This window comes from Buteo buteo, chromosome 1 (assembly GCF_964188355.1).
Source record: "Buteo buteo chromosome 1, bButBut1.hap1.1, whole genome shotgun sequence".
Classification (NCBI taxonomy): Eukaryota; Metazoa; Chordata; class Aves; order Accipitriformes; family Accipitridae; genus Buteo; species Buteo buteo.
The window spans coordinates 75,107,576-75,129,640 of record NC_134171.1 but is presented as its reverse complement, the minus strand read 5'-3'; positions in this window follow the sequence as shown (position 1 = coordinate 75,129,640).

Genomic DNA, 22,065 nt, shown 5'->3' with positions numbered 1-22,065 from the left:
AGCCTCCACTGCCATCTCTCTCGATGGTGGGAGGGAAGCCCACGTGCAAACCAGAAGTCCTAGGTGCAGTGCAGGCACAGCCTCTGGGATTCGATTCCTTTCTGCATGCCCAGCTAAAAATATTAATACAGTCAGCACAGTTTCCACTAGCCGATTGATCTAGTGCCTTCCAATACTCTGCCTTTATTTTTAAGTTGTATCACTTGCAGAAACGAGTTGGTTTGGTTTTTTTTTCCCAGCAAAATCTGCTGCTTGATATTGGAATGATGTTTGCTTCCTTCACTGTTATTTCATTAAATGGCAAATCACTCCAAGTTGTTCTCCCACCCATGTCCTGAAGAAAACTCCTTTCCTCTCTTATTGCATTCTGTCCCCCATGACCTTGTCGATCAAAGTTTCCCTTTAAAGAATTCTCTACACTAGTCCACACAGGTTGCACCTAGGGAGATGCAGTCCCTTCAGGGAACCAAGGAAGGAGAACCAGTCCATGAGATTTTTTTTAAGTACAACTCAGTGGAGCAAATCAGTACCACAGAAAAGTGCAATTTAGTATTGAAATCACACAGAAAATACATTTCATTGATTATTTTTTCCTGAGCTCTTGTTAACAAAATTGTGTAAAATTTCCGTATTTCAAGTTCGACTAGATTTCAGAAAAAAACAAATATTGGAATACTGGAGTTTCCCAATAGATGGGCATTGTGATTTTTAATCTCCGCTCTAATCAAGAATATTTTGTTTAAACAAACAAACAAAAAACCTAAATCCCTTATCAATCTCAGGTTTTTCAAAACAACTAATTCTTGCTTAAGGAAAACGTTTGGGAATGATTAATCAATACAACACAGACATTCAACCATATTGAATAAAGTTGCTATGTTTTCATATTTATCCTTGGGGTTTTTTTTAAATAAGTGAATTTTAGGACTTCATTTGGTCCTAATTTGAATACGTATAAGTTCCACTGGCTAAACATATTTTTGGTGTGATAAGTCAAGATTTTCAGAAACAAAGAATGCATTACTTTTCAGTTACTATGCAAAATCACTGAAAACGGAAACCAGTAAACCAGATAAATGGTGAAGTACTGATTTAATGAGAAGTTACCTGTAGTTAGGCATAAACTAACAACTACAATTATTTTTTAATTATAACCTGTGTCTAGCACTGTAGATGTAAAGATCTTTGAATGCTGTTAATTCCCCTGGAGTATTACAGACACAGGAAAACTTTTGCTAAATAACTCTGAGATTCAAAAAACCCCAAGAAACCAGCAGTTTTCAGTCCCACCTCAGAAAATATTTTCAGGAGCCTAAGATTCCAGAAATGATTTTGGTTTCTTGCCACATAGTTTGTGGCTTTTTTCTTCCAAATTAAAAGTCTCAAGCTTGTTATAGTATCCCGGTCAGTGTTTTGGAGTAGATGTACACAGTGAATTTTATGGTCAGATTTACCATTCTAACATTGGTAGAGAGCTGACTTCAGGTGTTTTTGAAAGAGAGAGACACCCTACTTTAACCCAAATTTAGGCATCTGTAGGCACCTATGCTTAGGCAACTTAAGTGTCCTCCTACCTGCCCATGGGTAACCAAGTTTGTTATTAAGAGACAACTCACATGGGTTTCTGTTTAGATTTAAAAAAAAAAAAAAAAAAAAAAGCAACACCCAAACCAAAAAAAAACCCCAACAAACCAGAAAAAGATATTTCAGTGCTGCGGGGTCTGGGTGCAGGGGTGGTTGTTATATTTTCTGGCACTTTCTGAGGGAGAGACAGATCTGAAGCAGGAAAAGAGGGAAATTTTAAATCCTTTACTGGGAAACTTTGAGAGGCTCTTTTGGTCTGGTACCAACTTCAGGCTGAGAGCAGACACCTATATTGGATCAAGCCCTGCCGCGATGCCTGCGACCACAGCACCCGCCAGGATCACATCCCACATTGTAGTGGCTGCGGGGGGCAGGTACTGTGGCCAACGTCTACCAAAAAAGATGCCCAACGATGTCGGAATACATGCTGGCCTTTAAAAAGCACTAAAATATGAACTCACTGTTTATATTCATTGTTCATAAAACATGCAGTTACTGGTGTTGCTTTCTAACTGCTGGCAGAAAGGGTTTTATGTATGTGTTTGGGACTGCTCCGGCTGAGGGTGATGGGGCTGTTGAGATAACAGCATCACTAAGCCCTTTCCCTGACTTGAGGGAGATCTAGGATGTCCATGGTCATAGCTGAAGGCATGAGGGTTGCTCAAGAGAGATTGTAGTATAAAGGGGAGGGAGGCAGGACTGGGGACGAGGAAACGGAGAAAAGAAATTCGTTTCTTGAAAAACAGGACTGCAGCTGGACACAACAGATGTAAAACGAGAAGCTCATTAAAGATGGGACAACTGCTGCCAGCTTTACCCATTTGCTAGCAGAAGATATTGGTACATTGCCTGGGCATGCGGAATTGCTCATAAAGGCATACATGTAAATCTGAAGGTGCTTAATTCCTTCAGGATGAATTTAGGCCTTAAATATTCGTTGTAGAGGTGTACCTGAGGACTGCATTTTATGACTCAAATTGTTCTGTCCTGTTCTTAACACATGATGTTATACTTTTCTCCCTAAGATGGAATTTGTTATGAAAATTAGTATTCTCTGATAATTCATCATTGTATGCTTAAAAGTTTTTTCACATGAGTCATATATTAAATGAACGGGTACTAAATATCTACAGTACAAAAATAGTAACAGATAATGTAAGATACTACGTGATTAAGAGAGACCCAGACAATGCTTGTTAAGATTACATTCTGCAGAGAGCCCGCTTGTCCTCTGACAGCGTATTACTGCCCGTCTTCTTCCCCACACTGCCCAAAGAGCTATTAAGAACAAATACCTGGAAATCAGCACTTTAATTTGCTACGCAGGGTAAGACCATGAGTATTTTGGTTTGTAGTTGTCAGTATATATGGAATACAGCTATATGTTTTACAGGTCTAATCTGACTGTCTCCACAGGATTCATTACAGCTATTGCACACCTCTCTACACAAACAGTAATGAGAAGGGGGTTTTGTTGTTTTTTTCAACTTACTTTTAAAATTTTGCTTTGTTTCTTTTCTATTTTGGTGGCATAAGAGTGCACAGTATATGCTACTTCATTCCTAATATTAGCTTTGGTAGTTTTCCTAATAAAAAAAAAAAAGTCCATAACCCTTCGGTGACCATATGGCATTACATATGTTTAGTACGAACTGCAGATGTAACACTCAGAAAATGTCGTCCTTTAGCTGATCTAGATGTTAATCCACAAATTGAACAAGTGGAGAACCTCTCAACCCGTTATGCCTGTGAGCTACAGAACAAATGCTCTGTCATGTACATCCTTATTAGCACTTGCCAGGATCCCAAAACCGGTATCTCAGGCAGATTCTTCTTTTTAAATCCAGATATTTATTTTGACATTAAAAAAACCTGTAAATTTCAGACATGCATTAGAAATATTCTGCCATAACCTATAATTTCAATGAAATGAGCAGAACTAGCTCTCAAAGACTGCTTTGATAAACCCTGGTATGAAAGACAAATTGAACACGAAGCAGTCCTCCAAGACTTTCGATGCACAACTCTTCTCAGGTGCAGGAGAACACTTCTGGTCAGTGACTATGAGAACCAATCCAGCCTGGGCAACAGCCTTCCCAGCAAGGCATTTATCAAGAATCAAGAGACCCCACTTCATACCCTTATGCTCAACTAGCCTACGGCAAATACCCTAAGTTTTGCTAGTAAAATGCTATTTCCATTGCTTTTACTTTTCAAATAATTTTTTAAATTATCTTGAAATGTCTGATGAGAAACAAGAACATACCAAAAACTTAAAAAGAAGAGAGAAGGTCTGATCTTTAACACAGCCCTTGTCAGAAGACAGGCCTTCCTTCTCTGGAAGGCTTACTGACAATCCAGGAAAAAGAACTAATAATTCAAGTAACAAATATAGATGGGAAGAACCCACAAAAGTTATAAAGATAGCGTTTTACACTAGGCATATTTGTCCTTTTCCTGTGCCATCATCAGGGTTTCGCCCCCCTAAGTCTGAAAGATAGGAACGGGGTTTTAGGTAATACTGTAAAGGTAATAACTCAGAGTAGTACAAAACGGAGGAGTCTGAAATGATGTGAAGGCCACACACAGGAGATCAACATGCGGCAAGCGATGAAACAGTGCCGAAGTTTCGCTCCCCACCATGCTACCACTGGCCACAAGGCAATCTCTTTGCTAGAGATAGATAAAGAAAGGGGAAAGGAAGAGGCAAGACCCACATCCCTGCCTACCAATTGGTAGTTCAGATGTTCAAGCAGATTGACACACAAGAATAGCCTCACTACTACTATGGAGAATGAGAAATGAGATGAATGTTTTATTTTGATTCATGTCATAATATTGTAGATTGTCAGCATTTTTCATTATGTTCTAGTGTACAAAGACACCTCCTCCTCCCACTTAATTCCTAAACAGCTGTTTAACTCCTCCTTTCTCTTTCCATCATATTGGCTTTGACTTTGATACTGTCCTGGGCAAATGGAAGCTGTTAGGTACCACGTAATGCGGATTACAGAAAAAAAATGAAATACAAAATTAGATGAGACTGTCATCTGGGAAACAAAAATATTAAAAAACCCACAAAACCCCAAAGAAACCCACAGCCCACACTCATTGAAATGTGAGACAAGCTATAAGGAGGTATCTCAGCAACAGGGAGTTTTGTAATCTGCGAAACTTATTTTATCTTGGTCATAAATGGGAGTCTCACAGCAGAATTTGAATGCTTCAAAGCATTTACCAGTCTTAGATAACTGGTGTGCTACTTTACAGTTAAAAAGTTAGAAAACGCTTATGGGAAAATGCTGGTTTTGTTTAAATTACAGATATTATTAGATGCCAATTACAAAACTATTGCCTTTGCAAAGATTAGGATCAGTAACATTTTTTTGCACATAGTCATTCTGCAGCTCTTCCTACTTACAGTAAGTTATGACTAGTTTTGTCTTTTCTACATGATGTAACAGTACGTTAAAGTGGGAAGAGGTTGAGAAAGTTTTATCTGAATTTTAAGCATTTTGAGCATTCCCCCACCCCCCGCCCCAAGTTAGTTTTCCACTAGAGCTCGGATTAGTTCTTCCTCATTGAATCAAGGTGCTGGGGGCAAGGAGGGAACAAAGATACACTTCTTTCCAATGGGCTTTTTATTGCATGAAGTTTGACATATTGTTAATCTTTAGGGTTTTTAAACTCTAATAATGAAAAGACCACTGCAGCATTTAGACACCTTTTGGAATACTGTTTATATTGTGTAATTAAAGTTATTTTACAGTTATTTAACATTTTCATTCTAAATTTATTATTTATTTTGTCAGATTAAAATGATGCTCATTTTTACTATTTAAAATTCTCTATTTCTTACATATTGCTGTAAATATGAGTTAATTACCCACAATTCGTTTCTTTTCCTTTACTTATATGAAGAAATGAGTGATAAATTTACAAAATACAGAAAACTAATAAACTGCATGTTAATGGAGGGAGGGGGAGGAATTAAGATGCATTTTTTTCATTACTACAAATTAGATGATTTTTATTTCAGCCATTACTCTACTTGTAAGCATTCAGTGTGGGTCAGGTGCTTACCTAGTACAAACAATTATTCTAGAGAAATCAGTAATTACTATACTAGTTTATACTAGTTGATGAAATGGCTTTGTGGATAAAGGTGTTTTACCTTGATAAAGGTGCTACCATAACTTGCTTTTATTAAGTTGCTTGACTGGTCATCTAAACTGCAGAATTTTGTCTTTTTTTCCCTCCAAGTTGGTGACTTCAATTCAAAGCGGTATTGAAACAGCAGAATAAACATTTTAAATTAAACTATTTTTCCTTACAGTAACACTCAGAACACTGATCCCCTGGAGACATTTTTTGAGAATAAGAAGTTCTTAATCATGCATAAAACGTAAATTTAAAAAGACTGTAAGTGCTAAAAATACACTGACTACTTGGTTAGTGGTTTTTTTAATTATTCATAAAACTCCATGGTATTTCCTATTTACACAAATGTTCATATAAATGTAAAAATTAAGGGAGATGGTGCAAGCGTATTACATTGTACATCACTCAGAAAAACACCACTGTCTCAAGATTAAACAAATTCTGATCAGTGTGTCTGAAGGAGCAGACAGAAGCTTGAGCAACCACAGACAAATACAGCCAGTCCAGCAAAGGGAGCACAACTGCAGTTCAGGCACCATTAAACTGCTGTGCTATGCTCCTGCACACAGCTTCTTAGATCACAGTACCCTGTAGTATCTTCTACAATGGCACAGTTTGCCACCGCATCTATTCTTGTCACAAAATTCATACTAGAGTCTCCTTTTATTTTAAATCATTGTTGGAATATGTGGTCCAATTATACGTTTGAATTACAGAGGCAAAGAAAAGCAAGAAAATTCAAATTATTTGAAGAAGTACAACCACATGTCTAGTTTTCAGACAGATTCACATAACATACAGCGTACTAAGTTTGAAACCCAACCAGAGATGGTTCAAGTGTCTACACTGATAACTATTTCATTTTACCAGAGACATAGTGCAAATGCATTAATACCACAGCTGTATCACCACTCCATGTCCAGTGCATCTCTAGAAGCATCAATTCCTCTCCAGCTACATTCCTAGATGTTTATCTTTTTTCCTGAGAGGCCAGAACAATAGAACAGAAACCTTTACAAAGGCTGTCCCCTGCTGTAGTCAAGGACTGACGTTAAATCACTTGATGGAGGAATACCCACTTTCCAAGCAACCCTCCTGTGGTTATCAGATGGATATGAATAGACAATGTCTCCCAGGTATGGCTGTAGCTATGGCTCTTACACAATAATTTTAGCAGGAATTCAGTAACAGAACACATTTATTAAATTAAGAGTTTAAAGAAAGTATAAGTCAAACTGTAGGAACTAATTCCCCACAATCACATCATTATCTTCCTTTCCTCCAAAAACTGCACATTGGCAATGTTAGAAAAACCTTTATTCTTCACCAGAAATATCTTCCATTATTGTTTCTTTACCCATTTTTCACAGGTTTTTTCCGTATACCTTTAAAGTAGATCTTTGAGAATTCATATTGTGGTTTTGATATATTTGGCTTAACGTTCTAAGTTATATTGACTTTAATCATGGGGTCACTTGAACCAGGTAGCTCTGCTGTTTCTAATCTACTAACTGCAGATTTTGCTGAGATTGGAGAGGACAAGTCCTATTAGGATTCTGACACCGCAGGTCAATAACTCTTTATTTCTTCTATAATTTTATTTTTCATTGTGCCATGCTTTTCAGTTTCCCCAGTTCATACTGGGAAATTGAAATCACCCATCACTACAGCCTGATTGTTTTCCTATTTTCCTCATGTTGTGCTGAGGACTGTTACTCTCTTCCCTCTACTGTCTGCTCGTTCCAGGAGCAACCAGTGTCCTTTTACTTTACCGAGTCTACTGCTAGGATGTGTGTATGCCTAACACAAAGAGCTGCTTTAGACAAAAATATAGCTTTGCAGGTAGAAAAGTAATTCAGCAGATTCCTCACATATTTCTCATCTAATTCTTTACATTTAATTAAGTTTAAGCTCCTCTACAAACTCTTCAAGGACATAAACCAGGAACGATTATAAGGACAGCATCTGCACACTGTGACTGAATTTTCTCCATCAGAAACAACATCTACTTAAACAGTAGAAACCAAATTCTTTGGTACTGTCACTCACTATTATAAAAAGCCATCATGGCTGGGTTTATGCTATCCAAACCTCTCACCAAAGAACGAAAAGCCTCTTTTGTGGTTTTAAAGCTGCAGTCCCAAGATGATTTTAAGTAAACGCATTGCACCGCCACTAGAAGAGCAAGTCTTGTCCCTCCTACCCCACGGCCACCCCCTCACCACTCATGCAGCCCCACAGGGACCCAGACCATGAAACACGGCAGGTGGAAAACAGGAGAAGTGATCCCAAACCGCAGGGAGAGCCTTGCAGACTGTACCCTGCTTATGCACTGTATCGCAGGGAGTCGACGGCCGTGGGCTCAGCCCTTGTTTTATGTGGTTGGTCATACAGGCTTGTGAGCCCACACTCACCTGTTTATATGCACATGCACTTACTGCAGGTATATATATAAACGGAAAAGCTCTTGATTGTGCAAAGATATGATTATGTTAACCGTTACACCTTAAATGTACACAAAGTAAGCAAAACATTCCAAAAAACCTCTGCATTTGACTTCATTCAACAATAGAAAGAGGAATCAAGAGCAGAAGGTGAAGTTGTACTTGATCAGACCTTGTTTTGTCCTTAACTTGTTTTGCTGTGTCTGTAGATATTGCAAGTTCATGTACAGCCTCACATAGAATTTTGCTGGTACTCTGATTAAACGCTATATAGCAACCAGTATTTGTGGCTAAACGTTCATAAGGCTCTATACTCACTTTGAGAACTACAACTCTGGATAACACACAGAGAAAGAAAAAGCTTTTTTTCTTTATAAACCAGTATTAATAACAGGATATCACTATTAGAAGTAAAGCTGCAATACCATCTTTTTCTTACAAGTGCATCCATCAGTCTAATGAAACATTTGCCCTCTTACAGTAGCAATGGTTTCTGACAAAGATGACCAAATAATAAAACCTTTGTCTATAAGTTCATTGGAAAAAACATCAAAATGCACAATCCATACTGTGCAATGAAGTTTTCTGTTGGTAGTTTCTTCCTTACTATAGCCTGTTTTGGTATGGCATACTCATACCCTGCAGCTTACGTTCAAAGTCACTATCCCCCTATTTAGCAAGAAAGTAATGATCATTTAATGACTACCTCTTTAGAAAGATTTTTGTCTTTATGGTTCCTGTACTATTGTGTTATAACAATGATACCAGAAGTGATGATTCTTATTTTGGAGGGGTGGGAGAACACTAAAAATGACAAAAACTCAGATAAGTCTTCCAGAGAAAAAAGCAAATAAAAAGTTGGCCACTGTAAGCTGAAAAAATTATAAGAAGAATAATTTTTAAGAAATCCTATCCTTTATATCTTCTTCTCCTTTTCAGACCACACCTCTGATAATTGCCAGGGTCTGAAAATTTAGAATGTCCATTAAAATCATTACAATTCCTTTCTTTCCTACTCACAGGGAATAGATTATCCTCACTCCTCCCATATCACATCCAGACAACGTTCACCATAACAGGGCTTTGAAATTTAAGACAAAACAAAACACGCTTTCCCTTCTGTCATAACACAGGTAATAATACATAAGTTACTCAAATGGAGAACATATCAATGCATATCATATGCCTATCCGAGTCAGAATGCATAATTGTTTTGGTTTACTCCTTAAATGTGCTAAAACAGTTTGGTAGAAAGTTAGAGGTGTTACCAAACACACAACATCCAAAAGAAAGAAAACCACAAGTCTAATTGACATTTATTTTTGTTCCCTCCTCCCAATCAATATGTATATTTTAGATATTTTACTGTATTTTAGTATTACAGCTGATGGTTTAATCTATATAAATATTTCTGTATACATAAACGTACAATATATATACACTGCTCTCCCTATATATACATTTATAAAGAGGGAAAGTAAGTTATCTTGGTTTTATATAAATGCATTGAGTTAAAAAGGGAAAAGGGAGAATAAAATTAGCTTGGCATGACTGTGTGAGATTAGACACTAAAATTATCCTCCCGCAGTCATATTTAGTTCTCTAAACAGCTTTAACTAATTTGCTTAGACACAGTACTTTCTAGTGAAACTAATGAAAAAACATGCAACCTCTGTGTTCGTTTTTGGTTAATATTCAAACTTCTAAATGTAATAACACCTTTTTTTTTTTCTTTTTTAATCAGTTCATCTCTATAACACTCTCTTTGCTTGCTCAAGCTGCCATTTTGGGCAACAGCTTGAGGTAGAAGTGCTCATATTCCCTAAATTTATTCATTTAAGGAACTTAAGTGATATTACATGACTAGTATTGTCACAAAAAAAAACCCCAACAAAAACCAGAAGTTTCAAAACTGAACATGACTACTTATAGCCACCCACAGAATTAACCAAAAATTCCCAATATCAGTGAATATTCCGCTCCCCCCCCAAAAAAAAACAAACAAACAAACAAAAAACCCAGGTAGCATTTCTTCACATGAATTTGACCACAGAAAGAAAGAACAATAGCCAGGTACATCATTCATCACGGGGGGTGGGGGGGTCCAGCTTTGTTTTCACTCTGTTCCAGGCATTAAACAAGTTAGAAAGACTATTAGTATTGATGTGAATGTGTACCTTACCTCATGTTACATGTTTCTGAAAATTCAGTGAGGGTCTAGCTCCAGGCAACCTGAAAACATCCTACCTCACATTGTGACTAACAAAAAGAGTACCTTTTTTTGTTTGTTTTTTGTTTCTTCTGTCAATGCATTTCACCACATGCAAATCAGCAGAAACCAGCTATTATTCAGTCAGTCAAAGAAGAACTTACAATTTCTGATGGCCTTTACTTGTACATCCTTTTTTTCTTTCTTTCTTTCTTTCCTTCTGTCTCTTCTCATCAGCTTCTATGTCTTGTGCAAATCCAACAGTACTCAGCAGAAGGGGCTAATAACAATTAGGTGGGCTTGGCTTTCAGGCAGCCCAGGTGTTTTAAATCATCCTCTATTTCCTAAAGAGTCATTTACAAGGTTTGCAACTAATGACTTTCCTCTCTGGTTATTGCTTGGTAGGAATCCAACCCAATCCCACCCTGAACAATTGAAGACGTTCTGGCTAAGGAAAAGACTGCTAAATGTCTTAGCTTTTAGGTTTGAATGGACAGGCAAGTACAGCAATCCACTCCCCCAAACAGTTAGTGTGTTGGATTTTTGTGTGTAACACTTTCACTTAGCAAGAGTATAATTTTCTGTTTTCTGGTGGAACTAGTCTTCCAAAGTGGTTACTACATAGTAAATCTTAGATACTTGTTATCTGCCCCTGAACAGACTGATCTCCTGCTGCTTTTGTTGACAACAATTTGGTTAACAGTGCTTTATTTTTATTTTTTTAATGCCAAATGAAAAGCTAGAGCGTACCTCATGAAATGGTTTAGATGAGCAGTCTAGAGATGCCTAGCAGGTAAATCATTCAGGCAAATCAAGGCTTTTTTGTCACTAACAATACTACCTTTCTGGCATTTCAGGGCCTCTTTTGTAAGGTAATAGCTTTTCCTCCATCCCTACTCATCCTATAATTCTTAATCTGTGAGGTACGTATGATAGGCATAAATCATAAGTAACATAATCTTTGTTTTGATAAAATTAATGTTAGAAAAAAATTATTCCCCACATCCAACTAGAAGTCGTCATTTTCCCGTTTTACTCTGTAATTGTAACTGTGTGTAAACTGAATACAGATTGCTTACAGAGGATGCTTAGCAACAGTGCTGCAATTATCTTTGTCAAAATTCTGGCAAGTTTAGATATTTTATCCAAAAATTATGTGTGCAGAAAGCAAGTGCAGCCTGAGGAACATTTGCAGTACATTGACATAGATTTTTGGTTTAGTTTCCAGTAGCCTAGTAGTTCAAGGATTTCAAAAGTACAGTGTAATTTAGCATTGTAAAAGCTCTATGTTATCCTCTGCTGTCATTAGTAAAATCAATCCCAATTTAGGTAGCAAAATATGTTTAAACAGGTGTAATTCCATCCTGAATGCAGAAATCTAGGCCATATATTTCATGCTGTTGCTAAACATGGCTGGCACCTGAACACTAATAAGGTGCTAATTAAGAACTGCCATTTTAAGTCTATCATGCTTTTGCACGTGAACTCACCATATGCTCTAGATCAGATTTCCTACTGTGGAGAAATTGAGATGGCTCAAGCTGATGATGTGCTATAAACCATTGCCTTTCAGTATCTTTTCCTCTAAAAATACCTTTCCTCCTGTAACCGTAAGCGTAGGCATTTGATAAGATTACCATATGTTTCTGCATCTTTTTTCGGTGTATCTGCTCAAGAAAACTGCTTTGGAAAATTATGGTACGGTGCTAGAGAACCGTCCAGGATTAATACCATGAGCTGGGGACCTGTCAGCTTGCTGGAGCACAAGTATTTATGTTCTTCCTAGTAATTCCTAGTAATGACACAGATCAGACCAGACAGTGTTGTAGAAGAAAAAATATGTTTGGTCCCAGGCTAAACCTGAAGTAAATAACAGAAGTCAGCCTCCTCCATTGGCACTGCCCCCATCTCGTTGCTGTTGTTTGATAACACCAGTGCAGTCAGTGACTGTGAAAAAGATACGTTAATTTCTAATGTTATAGAGAAGAGATGCACAAGGGTGTAAAATATTCAGTTAAAACACCAGTCAAAAATCATGTCTGTTTCTGATGTCTCTTTTTAAATATCCTCCTGAAGCAATGGACATAGAAGTCATACCTTATTTGATACACTGCTATCGACTAAAATTTTAAAGAGTGTTCTTATAGCCCTTATTGATAAGGGGCTATTGATCAAGCTATATTTGAATGAAACATAATTATATATAAATGACATGTAATGCAAACCAAATTAAGTCTCATGTCAGGCAGGAAGAATGAAATTTTATTCGGTGATTGTTCCTCAAAACAAGTGAAACTTCCATTTCTGTCAGTGACCTTTCATATACATATGAGTATTTTTATCATTAGCTTTCTAATTATTTATATAAATAAAAGCTCAACTACATGACGTAACATCAGCTTTGTACTTACTTTTTGAGACTCATGTATTACATCACAACTGATGTTCCAGGAGTTGCGATGGAAGAGTAGCACTTGTACCCTGTTTCCAAGAGCTGCTCATGCGACTGCATTCCTGAGACATTTAAAAGGGTCTAGTTATTAATATTAGAGTTTTGCAGCAAAATTGATTACATATTCAAACAATGCTGTTGTCTGCGGTAACACATTTAGATTGTTTTAAAATTATACTTCAGTGCCACTTTCTTTTCATGTCCAGACATCAAAGGTAGAAGAAATGCCTTATATTGCAGATAAGCCACGCTGTCCCATGTGGCTTGTACCTGTGGCTTTGTAGTCCTACATTTAATCACAGTATATAGGAGCAGTCTTTTTCATGTTGCAGTACACAGACAGTTTTCACACTGTGTTTCTCAGTGCGCAGGTATTGTATGCAGAGCTGAAAATGAGAAGACAGTTTTAATCTGTAAACAAAACAAAACCCACAAAGTTCAGTTTGACAGTCAATTCCGTGACAGTCAATATTTCAGCCTGTTGTTACAAAACTAAGCCATTACACTAAAGTTGTTGAAAACTGAATTCCTTTCAGATGTTTGCAAGGCAATAAAATGCATGTTCTGAATAACATCAACAAGACTGCATCTTGTGCGGGTAATTGAGATCTGACTTTACTTAGATTTGTTGATTTACTGTGAAAATTCAATGCTCAATATACATCAGGATTTTCCATTTCTTATATGTGTTGATGTGGCCTACTGGCAACGTTACATTGTGTCACAAAAAATACAGTCTTGGTCCTGCAACTCTTAGCCATGTGCATTGTCCCTAGGCATAGTTCCACATGGGTCCATTAGGAGAAAAAAAAAAAAAAAATATTTACAGGGGTAAGGAACACAAGGTCAGACCCCTAGGGAACATTTAAGATCTTCTAAGAGTATCTGAAATTCAGCCTGCCCTTCTTACTTGTCAACAGCTTGATGTTCGGTATCTAGACGAGATTTTCGTCTGCCGCGTTTGGAAAGAGCAGACTAGATCTGCATATTTGTGATATCGAGGGAAAATCTAGATTTACGCCTTGTAGGAGGTACTAGGTGTTTGACGCCTGCATGCCAGCAATTTGAGAAAGGTAGCATTAGCCACGGGGGCTCACAGGCTGCACTCCAGCAGAGGTGAAGCTGATACAGCACCGCAGGACAGACAAGACGCAGGACTAACTTAACTGTTTATGCAACACTGTCATCCTCAACCGATCGCTCCTCTAGCTGAGGGCGGGAGTGTCAGTTTGCTATCAAGCCCACAGGCGGAAAAGCATGTAATTGCATTGGCCCCAAAGCAACCCGGCTGAGAGACGGTGACTTAAAAAGTCATAATATCCCTCACGGACTCTCCATGGTGCCGAACAGGAATGAGATGACATATATCTGCACCTGGGGTGATATATGAGCCAAGAAACATCAATGTCATTATGCCATCAGGTATGCTGGTGAATTATGCTTCTGCTCATTCTTCATCTTCATCCATCTCTTACCACTTGTCTGCACAAAATGGGTTCTTATTCGTTCCCCGGAGCTCACTCATCCCTGTGTACAGAAAGCTATAATAACTCCTGAGCTTGAAAGAAGAACAGAGTGACCTAATCCTCCCCACACTTTTAACCTGAAATGCAGAAAAGGTCTTTATTTTGCACATAGCAAGGCACAGCCATTTGTTAATGAAGAGCGATGCACATTTCTCTCCTACCCCTTCCACAAAAGCAGCTTATGTGTTTCTCCGTGTTCTTAACTAAGAAATAATTGCCACACAAGAGAAAATGTTGAATAATACAGTCTCAGAAGAGCTTTCAGAAATGCTGATCTACAAGAGGTAGTAACTGTCACTATGTTGTACGGAAATGATGAGAAAGATTTTAACTTAGAGTTGTGAAAATTAATATTAAGTTCCTTCTATATAAACTAACAGGAAAAATGATAGTATGGAACTTAAAGATTAATAGGGGTCTAATTTCTGAATCAATATTGCAAATTCTGATAGCAGAGCCAGCTCCTTCTTTCTCCAAAAAACCCAAATAACCAGCAAACCAATAGCACCATTAGATGCAACAAAGCATACCCAAGATTTGTCTGGCTGGTTTACTTAGATCTCTTCTTGTTTGCCAGGAGACACACAACCTCACCACAGCATGAAACACCATCACCTTTTAAGAGAAAAACCTGAAATATGAAACAGATATTACTAATGGAGACCTAACAAGATGTCCAAGCCAATAGTATCTTAAACGATGTTTGAAAGTTAAAGAGTGCAATAAGAGCACATGGCATAGAAGAAAAGTGGAAGACAATCCTAAGAGCATTCGTTAAGTGTTTATAGGCCCCTGAAAAGGCATAGGCACTCTGTCTGGGGAAGCGAGCATAGTATAAAAACTCAAAAATTCAGGGTAGCTCCACTGATCTTTTAATCTCTTCATCCCTCTATGAAAACAAAACTAAACCAGAAAATAAAATACTGATCTTTGGCCTGCTGTGCTTCTCTCGGGGCCGCACTGCTGGTGTTTGCTGATCAGCAGCCCAAAATGCAGACCTGAGAGAGCAGCCCTGGTGAGGCTGGGAGGTCGCCTGTCCCTAACAGCCCCCAAAGTGGGAAGCCCACTGGTCTGCGCTTGTGTCGCTCCGGCCCAGAAAAGCATCCTCCTCTCAGCTCACAGAAATATCTCTCAGCAGCTGACAAATTTATGCTAGCAGACCAAAATAACTCTGCAGGGGAAGTTTACAAGCACTTGATGGTATGTATAAATAAAAGTTGCTCTTTCCAAATTTACCCAGGGTATGCACCTTTCACATATCCTTGGGCCCACCCGTAACTGCAGTTTTCCAAAACACTGCAGTGTAGAGCAGAGATTAAATTTAACTGTGTTAGAAAAACGCCTGGAGTTGGCATAAGAAAAGAGTGGTGATTTTTTGCATAAGACACGGGACAAGGTCTGGGAAGGGCAAGGGCTGGCTCAGCAGCAGACAGTTTGCAACCTCGTGCAAAGTGTTTGCACCTCAAGTCCTCACCTTTGTAAAGCAGTTCTGTCAGGTCTGTCTGCCAGTCTGTCTCTCCATCTTGCTGTTCAGATTGCGGCTTCCTCAGACCAATTTCTCGCATGCTGTATGTAAAAAGACGCAATCTGCAGTTAATATGCAATATCTGATGGAACTAGATATTTATTGTAGTGAGTTAAAATGAGACTATGATTTTCTTCTATGTAAACAGGATCACAAGAGTACCTCCTGATTTGGGTCTACTCATTTAATTCCTGTGAACCAGACTCACTTTGACCCATCTGTGTCATGAACATTCCTGTCTGGATGAACTTCAACTTTATGTGGAGAAACCTAACTCTTTATTTTACTTTTTCAAGAAAATAACCTCATTTGAGGTCTTACATAGCTTACATTGGCCATGGAAACAAAACATCAGGAAATTAGTATTTTGGATGATGGAAAAACTCTCAGAGAGAATTTAATGTGATAGGGGAATGAGAAAAGCAGAAAAACTATCAAAGTTCTATTATACTGGAGATGCAATTCAGGTAGCATATTGAGGGAAGTGAGGGCAAAAAGGTAGTAGAAACATTACACTTTGAAAACCTCACAGGCTGAAACGCAAAGCGCTTGCTTTCATTTGGGGTTAAAATTCACCCAAGTGTCTAAAGCAAACATGGGCAAAAATTGCCTTCATCCCCACCCACCAAAGTATTTTGTATTGCAGAACAGTCCCTGAGCAGGTCTGCAGGGGAGGAAAGGGGAAGGCGTAGGAGCAGCCAGGTCTGACCTTTCATTCCTTTTGCCCAAGAACCCCGTGGCTCTTTCCTCTCTTGTTACCGCTACGCATTTCTGCTGCTGCCAGGAGGAGCGGCATTGTTGTTCTCCGCAGTTAGTCAGTTATTTATGGAACACGACTTTCTTCCTAATTTATAGCAGTTTCTCACAGAATACCTGGCTAGCAACCTGCTTATTCTTGCTCACATCCTTTTTTTTTTTTTTTATATAGTCTCTTGCAATAAACGTAAACAGACAAACACTATAATTTTTAATATCAATTTAGAGATTTAATTCCAAGAAAAGTAAAAGATAAGGAGTGACAGCTTGGTGTTACTGAACTCAGGAGAAAACCTGCATTCTTTTTCTTGAAGTTCACACAACCCAGGTCAGAAGAGATCAACTAGTCCGCGGGCATGTGGCTCATGGGACATTTAGCGTAGCTCATGAAAGCACGGTAAAAATGACCTTACCTAAGTATCTCCAAGTGTTAACACAGTCCCCCCTTGTGTCCTCCAGGCCCTTTCTGTCCTCCAGAAGCACAGTAGATGTGGTTTTAGTTTTAGTTGCGTCTCTGTGAAATATAAAAATGTCTAAAGTTTGAGAAGAGGCTTTACCCTTTGCACCAAGGGGTTTTTTTTTGTTAGATGGGGTGGTGTTTCAGCACGGACTTGGCCTTAGAACTCTTGCAGTCATCGGTAAAATCTTCCCCGAGTAGGTCCATTTATTTCTGTAGGGCCATTTATAAAACAAATTACTATGCATACAAGGTAATAAGGTAGCATTAATGACAACTGCTCCCTGCAGATAAATAGTGCCTGAAGGCTAAGAAACCTGGTGGAAGCATTGCTCACTTGAATAAAGAACAAAGTTTGTATTTAAAGTGTGAACATTCTGTTTGTTTATTCAAGTAGTATTTGATCTAACCATGACAACAATAAAACATTTTAAATCTATTTTTCCAGCACTCCAGAGCCACGGTTTGCAAAAAGAAAAATGACTTATTGTTTTAGCAGTCATCCCTATTTCCCTTTTCTTGTGATGTCTGGTTAGTACCCATGGATCACTGCTGAGTGAATCTTACAAGAGGTGCAAGTGAATAATCCTTCATTCATTATCAGTTTCTAGGAAAACAGTTTCTTTACCTGTTGCTTTTTTTAAACAGTCAACAAAATTCTCATGGAGTCTTGGAGAATAATGACCTAGCACCAGCAAAGCATGTTCTGTGTTACAATACAATAAGCCGTTCATATCACTGCTTCAAATCCAATTTTTAAAAAGAAACAAAACTTTGCATGCCACAGAATCAACAGGAAAATGGTAAGTGTTCAGTCATTAAAACTTCATTTGGTATTCATTGTAACAGCGTTAATCATAATATATTCATTTGGCATTCATGTGGCTGTCACATGTAAGAGTTCAATTATAATGCACACTAGCTAATGAGCATATAAAGTGTTACTGAATCAACATTACTGTGCAACGTTTTTTTATTTGCATTATTCATATGCTTCAGGTTTAAAAATCTACCACCAACAAGCTGTTAAAAAGCAGCAATGTATTATAAAAGACACATTTTGGAGGCCTTGCTTTTGAAATCTGTTCAACTGTCTGTCTAAGCAAGGTCTTATGTAGCCTCTGTCACTGTAGTATCCAAGTACCTGGAGAGTTGCCCGTGGTTTTCACACATGCCTAAAACCATACTGTTAAAATGCGGTCCTATTATTTTCAACATGGGCAGTACTGCGCAACATATGAGTCCAGATGGATTAAGGCAATTAACGTCCCATCATTTCAGTGGGAACATCTAAACGCTTTTGAGGAGCTGAGCGCTGGTCTTCAGAGGGGGGAGTGCCTCCTTGTGATCAACACGCTGGGTATCACAGAGGCTTAATGAGACTTGCAAAGGTAAAGCATCCACAATCGTTAAGGGCTCTGTCAAGTGGTGAAGCATACTGGGAACTTCCACTTCTAGGAAAAAGTTTAGCAGGGTCTTGGACCCTGAGGGATAAATGAGAGGAAAAGGCTGAGAAAAAAATAAGAAATCCCTTTGCAAAAATGTCATCTTTGGGAACTCCTGTCTTCCTACCCAGCCCAAGCTGGAGTTGTATTGCACCACCTCCCATCACCACAGGCAAGCAACAGACCCCCCAAAAATAAAAAATTAATTGTTCTCAGGAAACCACAGAGTAAGCAGGCAATCAAGATCATTTAAAAAGATTGAACAAACGTGGCAGGGAAAGTTTGCTTGTTTACCCAAGGCTGATTTTCACGTCAAGGGCCCCTGACCTGCAAACGCTCGTGCTCAGGAGCAGTGTTTGTGTCCACACGGGGCCAGGAGCTCAAGTACCTGACTCAAACTTTAAGTGAGGCACAGACTTTAATTTATGAATGCAAATTGTTTCAAGTTATCTTTCTAGTTTTGAAGAAGCCCAGGCTGCACAGAAATCACTGCAATTTTGGAGATCTGCAAATACAAACCAGAGAATGGACGGAACAGCACCTTTGAAAGGAAAAAAAAATGAAGTGCACATGTGCTTTTCCACTATCCTTTAAAATATCACTGCTTTCTGGGCACCTGCCGCTTTCCACCCACTTTGTGTGCATTGCTTTATACAAGATCTCCAACTCATAATTTTTTTACTTTGTTTGCTTTTTCCAAGGTACATTCAGTTACCCTCATTCTTTTTACTTGCATCCTACATACCTTCTTCCTACAGTGTTCCTGTGTCACTTTTAATTCCTATGTTTTGAAAAGAAGAAAACTGGATTCACACTCATCTTTGCTTGGTGAGACGAGAAGGGGAGTAGCCTTAGTTTACAGAATAATTCCTTTTTCAGGTAACTTTCCAACTCTGTTGTTCACAGTGAGCTTTTAATGTGGATCCACTGAAAGTCCCCATTTCAGAACTTGTGCAGAAATTCTGAAAAGTCAGCAAATTCTCAGCAACGATATCAAGTATTTCAAAGCATATTGTGCATTTCCTTAAATCCTTTTAATACATCCACCCTTTCCACTAAACTCTGCAACACTAAATTGTTTGAAGTTAGCAGAACAAGATTTTCCTCCAGGTATTTAAACAGCCTAAATAGTCTAGAATTAAGTCTACATAAGCAACTACTCTACGTAATTAGATCATTTTCTTGTTGTCTGAGCTGAAAACTGTTAAAACAATGTAAAATTAATAAAAGCTTGTTATTGACTACAAGTGTGATTTTGTAACTGGCTCAAATGTAGTAACTTAAAATGGATGCAAGAAACATTACTTCATTTATATCAGACAGGGTTTTTTTCTCCATCACAGTTACCATGCTCCCAGCTGTGTTTGCTTAAGCATTGAAACTTATTTGGGCCTAGTAACTAGCTAAATGACAGTATTTCTTGTCTGTTAGACCTTAGAAGCAGCATAATGAGAAGAGGAAATCTTTATCAGGCAGAATTATCGAAGCCTTGCCTTCTTCAAGGTAATACAAATATTTGCATGCGATTGAAGAGAAGGAAAACAGAGAAAAGCATGCAAACATAGATTAAAAAATGAGACTATAAATACGATACAGTAGTAAGAGAGAGATACAGAAAGTTAGAGGGTTAAGACATCTTGTTTTCAAAATGAGAGTCCCACATCAAGGGAGAGTCGAAACTGCATCTACGATATCTCTTTTCAATCTCTAGTATATACAGCACATCTATTGCAATTTTAAAATAAGGATCAGATATAAAAATTGCCAATATAAGAGGCTGCTTTGGGTGTATTTTAAAGTAATTTGAGGCTAGTTTTTTTATCACTTAACATCCCCTGCAAAATTATCAGCATACAAAACCTGAGATCTCTCTGAATTCCTGCTGTCTGGCGAGGTGATGAGACTAGAGAGAGCTGGAACTGCCAAAGCAGAAGTACTGCTGCTTTTTCTTGAGGACCCCAAAGCTGTTTCCATACAGCAGCTGAAATATTGATCACAAATTAGATATACCAGGTGAATATCACCCGTAATGTGCAAATGTAGGTGGTGGGCTTTGAATGAAAGAATCTTTACTGTGTCTACTAAATCTCTTGCTTTTTTCTAAATATACTGCTTTCTTGGAAAACATTTCCCTTTTCACATCAGTGATTCTATTGCCAGGTTCTGTCTGCTAATCAGCTGTAATTCAATTTTGGGGAAAATACTCAGCTTCTTAAATTCTCTGCTCAGCAGACATGCATTTGTTTCTGGGTTTTTCTAAAAATTAGAAAAGTGTTTTAAGGTACTGAACAAGAATGCAAATATAGCTGTTAGCATTTTTAAATGTTTTCTTGTAATCACATAACTGCAAGAGCGTCCATATAACCAAATGCTACTCCCAAGTCAGCAGTCGCACCTGTGATCTGCACGACTACTCTATTACTTACAGATTGTTATTTGCTCTAAATGCGACTCTTTTCTTATGATGTTATCAATTACCGCTTTTTGTACCTTCAGTGCTTTTAGTACCTTCAGTGCTTTTAGTATAGGATAAATGACTCATTTGGTAAGCGTTAAATACAGGAAAGTAAAGCTGGGTCATAATATCCTATGCTGATGGTTCATGCTAGAAAAGCGCATGCAGCATGTGATATAAGCTTCAGCGCAGCAGGGGTTTAGGCTTTATCGACAAGCCTGAAAACATTATCTCACAAATTCTTTGCACAGAATTCCCTAGTAATCAAGGAGTTTGAGCATCCTATGTATTTTTTTAAATGAAATATGCATATTGCCAATTGAAAATAATGAATGTTATGATTGGGAGAAATGTATCACTTGTATGTACTTCAAGCCTCCAGCCAAACCCTTTCATTAAAGAAGATTCATTTCAGGCTAAATATAAAAGAAGTTGGAGTCTCTTTTAGGTAGAATTCTCCATTTTGTGCTTTCTGATAGCAATAAAAACTACATTGCCATTTGCCTGAATATAAAATATGTTTAAACAGAACATAAATGCACAGTGAAGTCCACCTCAGATCACAGCAACTCTATTTAAGGATGTAGAATGATAGAAGCAGGGCTTTAAAGTATTACGTCCATGCTGACCATTTGATTATATGATTTTACAGAGGCCAAGTCTGCAAAGAGTCAAAGGCCTAGCACCTGGCCCAGCTCTTATCTGACTCCCCAGCGGATCCAAGGCAAGGTGACATGCCAACGCTCTTAGAACAGCCCTGGCTAACCCACCTTGAGTCCCCTGAAACCCCATAGCGCGTGAAACCCCAAACCTCTTTAAGAGCAAACGCCTTTTCCGTGTCTGCCCACGGCTGACATCACTACAGGATCTGCCAGCATAAGGACAGTCAGATGCTGAGCATTCACAGCTACACCCAGGACCTCTCCGTCCACCCTGCAGACAAGAGTAGTCCGAGTCCTCTGCTAAGAGGCAGCAGAAGCTCGCCTTTTGTTCTTTTCTGTATTTCTGAGCTCTCCCAAAACTGATGATTGATCTTGGGTCCATGTTCAAT